Source organism: Prionailurus bengalensis, chromosome E4, assembly GCF_016509475.1.
Source record: "Prionailurus bengalensis isolate Pbe53 chromosome E4, Fcat_Pben_1.1_paternal_pri, whole genome shotgun sequence".
Taxonomy (NCBI): Eukaryota; Metazoa; Chordata; class Mammalia; order Carnivora; family Felidae; genus Prionailurus; species Prionailurus bengalensis.
In genome coordinates, this window is record NC_057360.1 from 29498690 (window position 1) to 29507905 (window position 9216).

Genomic DNA, 9216 nt, shown 5'->3' on the forward strand with positions numbered 1-9216 from the left:
GCCAAATTCCTTGACTTGTCTTTATCTTACTAGTACTGTTGTATCAGAGAACTCATGTTTATCCTTTCTGACTTGGAGAATTGTTGTGCCAATCCAGTGAATAAAATATGTGAAATCTGGTTTGAAAAAGACATATACGTACCCTAACATAGACGTCCATGTTTTAAAAAGGCAGTCAGTGAAGGAGGGTTGGGGTGGCTCTGGCCGGGGTCATGGCAGTTTCTACTGACATCACATTCAAGGGCATATTTTACTTCTTTCTGGTGGCAGTTGACTGGTATCCTCAGACCCTACCGGGTAGTGTACCTGTGGGCTGTGGCACACCTGGAGGGAGAGCCGCTCTCGACGGATGAGGACACGCTGACATAGAGAGGTCGAGGTGGCAGTCCAGACCAGGTGACGTTTCCTCAGTGTGCACGAACGCAGTACCACCAGACCAGGAACTGGGATCAAAGTTTAGGAAGGAAATCAACATTTTAGTCAGAGGGTGGCTGGTTTCGGGGAGAGTGGGTAAGGCTCTGAAAAGGAAAACAAATAGATCTGAGGCCTCGTCAGGATGTAGAATGTAAGTGAATAGGGGCAAGTGGTTCAGAACTAAGGTTTTAAACGGGGAAGGCACTGGAGGACCGGCCCACCTGCCAAGCTGGTCTGCAGGCTCCCTGTGGACAAGCGTCTTCTCTGTCTTCTCCATGGGCTGCCGGATCCAGCTCCTGCTGGTGCTGATTGTTAAACCTTTAGATAGTTTGCAAGCCAGTCGTTAAAGCGCTGGCAGCGTGCAATCAGAGAGTGTGTGCTCTACGGAAACTGGCAATGACTACAAATCAGAAACTTTTCTTTCCCTGGTCAGCTAGTACTTTTTTTTAAGTTTATTTATTTATTTTGAGAGAGATAGAGAGAGGGAGAGAAAGAGAGAGAATCCCGAGCAGACCCTGAGCTGTCAGTGCAGAGCCCAGTGTGGGGCTCGAACTCACAAAACGTGAGATCGTGACCTGAGCCGAAGTCCAGAGTTGGAGGCCTAACTGGTTGAGCCACCCAGGCACCCCTCGATAGCACATTTTTTGGATAGCACCTTTTTCTATGGCAGGATAGCACATTTTCATTTATACATAGGCATCGAGGACACAACAGAGACTTACGAACCTCAGTCCTTAAACTGAGAGCTCCAAGTGAAATAAACACTTGGTTAGTTGCTTCCTGCCATCTGCCCTTCTCCTCGTTTTTATGTGTGGAGCGTACTTGAGAGATTCAGCATGGCAGTGACTCTCATTCCATCAGTGGCACCTAAAGAGGCTATGCAGCAGGCAGCAGGATACCATCGGTCCCCTTGATTGGAAATAAGTGTCTCAAATACCCCATTTTCTCCTGGTGATCCATCGTAGAGCTGCGATCCATGCAGTTCTCTAAAACCTTCTTAAGCCTATTTAGATTATCATAATCTATAACCTTGCAAGGACACAAGTCCCCCATAGGCAGCTACTTTGTGAAGGAGTATTTCCATGTCTTTGGGATCCTAAACCTGCCTCGTTGAAGCATGAATGCTTCTAGTATTTTCTTTTATCATTACAATAGACATTCATCTAAAGTAATACGTTTGCAGCTCAAGTAGTTCTAAATTGTACATTTCCGGTTTAGCCAACTTCTCCAAAATATTTCAAGGCAGCCGCAACCACAGATTTCAATTCCAGGGTTCTTTCTTTGCCCATTCTTCTCTCTCTTTCCCAAGTAACTTCCTTCAGATGCGGTTCGAGATAGACTTTACCCTCCTTATATTTTGTCCACTGCTCTGTAGGCAAAATCTGCTGCCTCCTGGTCAGATCCAATGCTCTCTTTACGCGAAACATCTTGCCGTTATGAATTTTCTCAGGAAGACTTCTTATGGCCTCTCTCTCATCATCATTCTTGTATACTGTATCATCTCACATGAACTGGACTTTCTTGAACCCTGGAGCATTGTAATACCATTTTCAAATACCCTCCAGCCACCGACTTGGTGCTGGAGCAGCAGGCCTGCTCGCCATTTTGACCTAAGACTGAAGCACTGAATGCTTCCAGTATTTTGAGATGGGGTAAGCCACTTTGTTTTTACCTCTTGAGAGCTTAAAGACTGTGACTGAGTTCTAGAGCTTTCTCTTCATGATCTAGGCCTCTCCGGTATCACCTAACTAAAAGTCGCTAGTGATGCATCTGAGGAGTTCGTGCCGAGCAAAACCCAGCCTAGAGACTTGGGTGACACAGTGGCCCATCCAGCCCATCGGTAAATCCTTCAAGCTTTAACCCTGCCCTCCACCTCCCCCCCTACTTTACAATGCCCTCTCTTTTAGGAGAAGGATGGCAGAATTACTTTGCATTGGAATTAATGGTATAAAGAGCTACCTTCTCATCTGAGTAATGCTAATTCACCTCCATCCCTGGTCATTTGCTACCTATTAGAAATATCCTGACAGCCTGCATCTCATTACCATTGTAGCAGGTCGGACTCCCAAGAATAACCTTCTAAGGAGGATGAAATGTACGCCAGTGGCATCTAATACCAGGGCATTCACATTCATATTTTTAGCAGCATATATCAGTTAGCCCAACCTTTAGTGTACTCTATGTACTTTTAATAATCTCCATAAAAGCCTGATTTCCAATCCCTGGGCTCAAGCTGACAGTGTAAATAAAATCACCCAAATCCACAGGGTAAGAGAAATGAAAATGACAAGGATTAAAATTTGGTCAAACCTCTTTCTTTTTAAAAATTCTGCTTCCCTTCCAATTGGATCACGACCCTCTGTGTGCTCAGCTTAAGACCAGACGGTATGCTTTCACTTTTATTCCTCTCTGCAGCAGGCTTACAGTATTTAGTGAGAGTCTGTAAAGAATGTGTGCTGGGTAGAGAGTTAATACCATAATCCCCTATCGTTGGGGTCAAATGCTGAATAGAGCAAAAGAATTAGAAAACATGTTACATACAATGGCAGGAAAAAAAAAGCATCAGCACGCTGTTCTGTGAACGCTAGCATTCATCACCCACAAGCGATGGCCATGAGGTAACAGAGTGCGTGAGAGACGCGGACTTGAAGTCTAGTTGTGCACGGAAGCCAAGCCGGAGGAGACTTGAGCATAAGTCTTCATACGCATATACCCTGGGAGGTATTTGTCACCATTCTTCATTGCTTCTTTCCAAGTACCTGCGTGGATTTAGTTCCTAAGTAACACATTGAGCCACTAAATTGTTTCACGGAGCTGAACCTTCAGCGGTCTCTTTTTACTCTTCAGCAGTGGGTGTGAATATTGTTCTCAAAGTGCTGTAATACATCTGTCTCTGGAGAATTCTCTTAATGAACGAGTAGAGAAATTTGAGGCACTGCAGGCAAAAAGGGTTGCACAGCCACCTCCCATTGTACCTTGGGAAAGTCAACTGAACTCCCCTGGAGTAAGATTACAAGCAAATAAATAACTTTGTCTGGAAGTTCTATACAGGGAACTTGCGTGCGTGCGTGCGTGTGTGTGTGTGTGTGTAAATGGTTTAAACATAAAGTGACAAGTCAAATTTATTTTAAATGTTAAATTTTTTTAATGTTTTCTAAGAGAGAGAGAGACAGAGAGAGAGCGTGAGTGGGGCAGAGAGAGAGGGGGAGACACAGAATCTGAAGTAGGCTCCAGGCTCTGAGCTGTTAGCACAGAGCCCGACACGAGGCCTAAACCCAGGAACCGTGAGAGTATGACCTGAGCCGAAGTCGGACACTTAACCGATGCTTAGATACCCGGGTGTTTCCCAAATTTTATTTTATTTTAAAAATTTTTTTTTTCAACGTTTATTTATTTTTGGGACAGAGAGAGACAGAGCATGAACGGGGGATGGGCAGAGAGAGAGGGAGACACAGAATCGGAAAGAGGCTCCAGGCTCTGAGCCATCAGCCCAGAGCCCGACACGGGGCTCGAACTCACGGACCGCGAGATCGTGACCTGGCTGAAGTCGGACGCTTAACCGACTGCGCCACCCAGGCGCCCCCCAAATTTTATTTTAAATAATACTCTTTGAAGTAGTAACTATCATGTCAGCAATTTAGAATTTTTGTTTACTTTTACATTTACATATAGTAAAATTCTTTGGGGTGTAGAGTGCTATAGTTTTGACAAATGCAGAGTTGTGGAAACATCACCCCAGTCAAGATACGGCACAGTTCCATCACCCCCAACAATCCCTTGTGCTGTTTCTTTATAGTCAACCCTTTACCCCCAACCCTACAAATCTTAAATCCTTATGTAGGATTTTACGTAGGTATATCTTGTACAATGACCAGGATGATAACCTGAAATCATATTCTTATATATTTACGTGTAACAAAATAAAAATAAACCAAAACAATAGCATCTGCACATTTTAAACAAGGACATATTTATATTTAATTTATATTTATATTTATTTATAAATACATAAATAACTAGAAAGCCAGTGTTCTCCGATCAAAAAAGGCTTACTTATTGCTCAGTAAATTCAGCGGATACAGGGACAGTAACCTAACCCACTATCGTATCAGCATGAACAAAAGTGTTTATTAAATGTATATTGAATTGATTATTAAGCCATGGATTGAGTAATGGTTTTAAGTTCATGACAACCATAACTAAAAATGTGACATTCACAGTGTTGCAATCGTACCTTAAAGACGGCCAAAGAAGGAGAAGTGAGGTATAAGAAAGAGGGGGAAAGATTGTGTGTGTTTGTGCACATGGGCACGTAAGAGATTATATCACCAATTTACTGGCTTACAAATGATAAAAACTGAAATTGTTTTTGCACATGACCATTATTATATGTGTCTGTGACTCGGTGATTAAAAGTTAATGGCCTTAAAGAGAAAACTATTAGAAACATTAACTAGGGTTTGGAGTTATATTTGTGAGGATAATCTTTGTTTACTTAAAGAAGACAGCAGGATTTCTACGAAAATGCTGAGTAAGATTGGAGTCTAACCAGGAAGCCTAAGACATGTTATGAGTAATTCAGCATATCTTCCCTTTCCTGCAGGGCATGCTGACCAAATTACTAAAGAAATCTTATTTTCAAGCAAATACATCGTTATTGTTTAAAACAGAAGTATGAACATGTCCTTAATTTTATCCATTATCTTACCTACATTTCTGTTAGCCCAAGGTCAGACTGTCGGTCTTCTTTACTGGCCACTCCTCTTCTCCTTAATATTCCTTTCCTCGTACTTTCATTTTCATGGAGAAATCATTTCTATTCAAAATTAGATAGAGACTCTCAGTCTCCATCTCCAACCCAGGTTCCCTCATGTGTTACGGACACATACTTCCAGCGTTCTACTTGATATCTCTCCCCGGAGAGCCCACAAGCCCAAACTTAAATTGTCTCAAATGGAGCTCATTATCCATCAAATCGAATGGTTCCTCCCCCATAGAATTTTCCATATGCTTCCACTAGCTCTTATCTCACTTCCTGTTTCTTTCAGTGGACTGAAGGCGATGAACGTGCGTCTTTTCCCTAGTGCCTGGCACGGTGCCTGGCATCTGGTAGGCATTTATAAATATTTGTGGAAGGAATGGGTGCACATGACACTCATATGCATATAAATAGGGATTTATTTCCACCCTAAACCCCAATGTTTATGAATGGTTTTTAAATGGATGAGTAGCTCTGATAGACATATAGATATAAGTATTTATTCTCACATCAACCACCAACTACTATATCTACATGAGGTCTGGAGATCGAATAATGTCTGTTTTATGCAGCAAGGAATATAATTTGCACGTTTCAGGTTTCTTTCCTATTTTTTCTCACATTGAAATCCTATTGTGTTTGAAGTCAGTATTACAACAGAAGCATTTTTCTGTGGCTTAGAAAGTCCCAGACATTATTTTTACTGATAGAAAAATTGTGCCTTGAAAAGAAGTTCTTCAGGGGCGCCTGGGTGGCTCGGTCGGTAAGCGTCCGACGTCAGCTCAGGTCCCATGGTTCGTGGGTTCGGGCCCCGCATAGGGCTCTATGCTGACTCTGGGCTGAGGGCTTGGGGCCTGGAGCCTGCTTCGGATTCTGTGTCTCCCTCTCTCTCTGCTCCTCCCCCACTCACACTCTGTCTCTCTCTCAAAAGTAAATGAACATTGAAAAAATTAAAAAAAAGAAAAGAAGAGAAGTGCTTCATGCTTACTCCAAAAGATGAGTTTGAAACATCATAAGGACCTCATGTAGCGCCTACTTCTGTTCAACCGTCTCTGCTTTCCACCAGTGATTCTCAAAGTGTGGTCCCCGGACCAGCAGTGTCAGCATCATCTAGGAACTTGTGTGACATGAAAATTCTTGGGCTCCACCCCACACTTTCTGAGTAAGAATCTCAGGCCAGCGGCCCAACAATCTGTGCTTTAACAAGCTCTCCAGGTGATTTCAATGTACAAACAATTTCGAGAATCACTTTCATACACTTGCCAGTGAAAGAATCCTCCTGAACTCTTTCCACCCACTTCCCCTGTCAGTTAGGTCCCTTATTAGTCCCACATCATGTTTGGGTTGGAAAACGCCTTCTATGTTTGATAATGACTCTTTAGAACAGGGCATGGCTTCCTGTACCTAAAACGTAAATATAAATGTGGTGCACGGCAGTAGTTTTTTTAAACTTAGTTTTAACAACAGTAATATTCTTCAAATGAAACCCTAAACAGAAGCCGTGTGCGCGTGCATGCGTGTGTGTTGGATAAAAAGGAATTACTGTGATTGGATATAGTTGAGGGGGTGGGGGAAACAGAGTTCCCATACGCCACTAGGCGCCCTCCCACCCAACCCTTTTCCCCATGCCATCTCCAGGGAATAGAACTTGAAAATTGCAGAAGCAGTGGAATAGATGAACAGTTGGGAGACCTGGGCTCTAGTTTCTTTCGTTGGGCCATTCATTTGGCATCTCTGAGCCCCATGTTCGTTGTCTGAACATGACGAGTAATCTGTAATTCTTTATCCAGTTGGAAGTTTATTTATTTTTTCATTTTTTATTGCTTAGCTTCTGATAGCAAGAGATCCCGGCTGTCTTGAAAGGTCTCCCTTCCTTGGAGACGCGGGAATAAATGTTGGCCTTGCCATTTGCTTGTCTTCTGTCTTCTACTTCAGTATTGACTTCCAGGCATTAATGAATAAACAGGGCCAGGCTGCTGTCATTAGGAGTGCCAATAAAGAGAAGAAAATCTTCCACCAGAGTCACATTAACATTGAACAGATTTTCAACCCCAGCATTTGACTGGGAATGTGGGCTGGTGATAAGGGCATATGTGAAGAATTTAGAGAGTAGCACAACATAGTTGCACTGGCCTTTTCTGCGGCCTTCCCTCCATGTTCTCTTTCTGCCCTCCCCCCTGTTCTTCTTCCTTCCCCTCCTTCCTCTCCTCCTCTTCCTCAGAGAGCTTGCAGAGCACTGGCTTACAGTCACTCTCCCCATATTACATCACCTGACTCTAGGTCTTTGTGACTCCCAAGGTCAAAATCTATGATGGGAAACCAAATGTGTAGGTGCCCCTAAGTATCGCGAGCATTACTTTCACACTCCCTCTTGCAGAGATCTCTGGATTTCCCTCTTCTCTCTCTCTGATCCTTCTCTTCCTCCATTCAGTTCCCCTGACTCTGTCTGAGGCCACCTAGAGACAGCTCTAAGTTTACTGGTCAGAACTGTGCTATCCCATTGCTATAGACTGAGATATTTGTCTCCCTCCAAAATTCGTATGTTGAAACCTATGCCCAGTGTGATGGTGTTTGTGGGGGTGGGACCTTTGGGAAGTGCTTAGTCAGGAGGACGAGCCCTTATGAATGGTAATGGTGCCCTTCTAACAGATCCCAGAGAGATCTCTCATCCCTTCCACTGTGTGAAGATACAGTGAGAAGACAGCCATGTATGAACCCAGAAGCGGGCCCCTCACCAGACACCAAATCTGCCAGCGCCTTGGTCTTCGACTCCAACCTCCAGAACCGTAAGAAATATTGTGTAGCCAGAACAGAATAAGGCACCGGCTCTTCTGTAAAGCAGCGTCTGCGTGTGTGAGGAAGGGGACGGTGGTAATGGAGCAATGGGGACCTGTGGGGTGAGGTGGGCGCCGTGTCGTGTTCTTGAAACTTTACTCCCATAAAGTCTCCTATGACTTTCCTGGAAAGAAGGTCATTCTGGCCTCTGCTCGGCAAACGGCGAGGGGCTCATTCTCTGAGATGCGGAGACCTCGCTCCATCCGTCATCCCCTGGTGTGTCAGAGGTTCTGACAGAAATACCAGACGCACTTTAATTGAATTTGTGGACCAAAAATGGCCTGACAGGGAAAGCATGTTGATAAGAATCTATGCTATAGCTTACATTTTACATTAGACGGTACTACTTAGGCACATAAAATTCTTTTTTAAATGGGATTTAAAAAGTGGAATCTATATGTCTGTGCTCTTGTTTGCTTTTGTCATATGGAAGGCGAAAGTACTTGACTGCTTGGTCTGGACAGCTGGCAGCCTTATCCGTTGTTTTTCTCTCTCTCCTGTGTTTTCAGCTCCCCGCCCCCAAGGTCCAGTCTCCATTTTCCCCTCTACATGTAAATGAGTACAAGTCTTATCTCACCTATCTTTTGCCCTTGTGCTTCCCCTTAGCCCCCAGTCTACTTCTCTTTTCCCCTCAGTCAAGCTCTTTGAGATAAGGCTTAATACTTGGGGTCCACAGCGGTGCCCCTGCTGTCTTTCTCACAACCACCCATGAATCCCCAGGCTTCCATTACTTCCAACCCCCTTGCTGGGTCACCGACCTCAAATCCTACAGCAACGCTTCAGTCATTATCACATTTGGTCTCCCTAAAAAGAAAAAAAAAAGCTGATTATTTCCTTCTTGAGTCCTTCAGAGTCCACCCTCCTTCAGAGTCCACGGCCCTACTCTCTGCTGGTTTTCTTCCTAGCTCAGTAATTCATTCTCCTCAGCCTTTGCTGATCCTTTAAATGTTGGTGTTCCCTGAAGTTCTGTCTTCTGCTTCCTGCTTTTCTGTGCTATTTACTCATCCTGGACCAAACCATCCACATCCGGGGGCTCAGCCCTCACCTACGCGCTGATGGTTTCCAGACCTATACCCGCAGCCCAGGCCTGCCTTTCTTGGGCTCCACACATACTTATCTTCGAATGTCTCCATTTAATAGGTTCCTCAGACTTAGGTCTGTTAACAAATTAAAAATATCATCTTAACTTTTAAGCTCTGCTCCTTTTG

At 43.9% G+C, this 9216-nt stretch overlaps 1 pseudogene; it reads right to left on the reverse strand.

The window, feature by feature from the left end:
* Positions 1–964: 964 nt before the first annotated feature.
* Positions 965–2018, reverse strand: LOC122476177 (annotated as a pseudogene).
* Positions 2019–9216: the final 7198 nt, after the last annotated feature.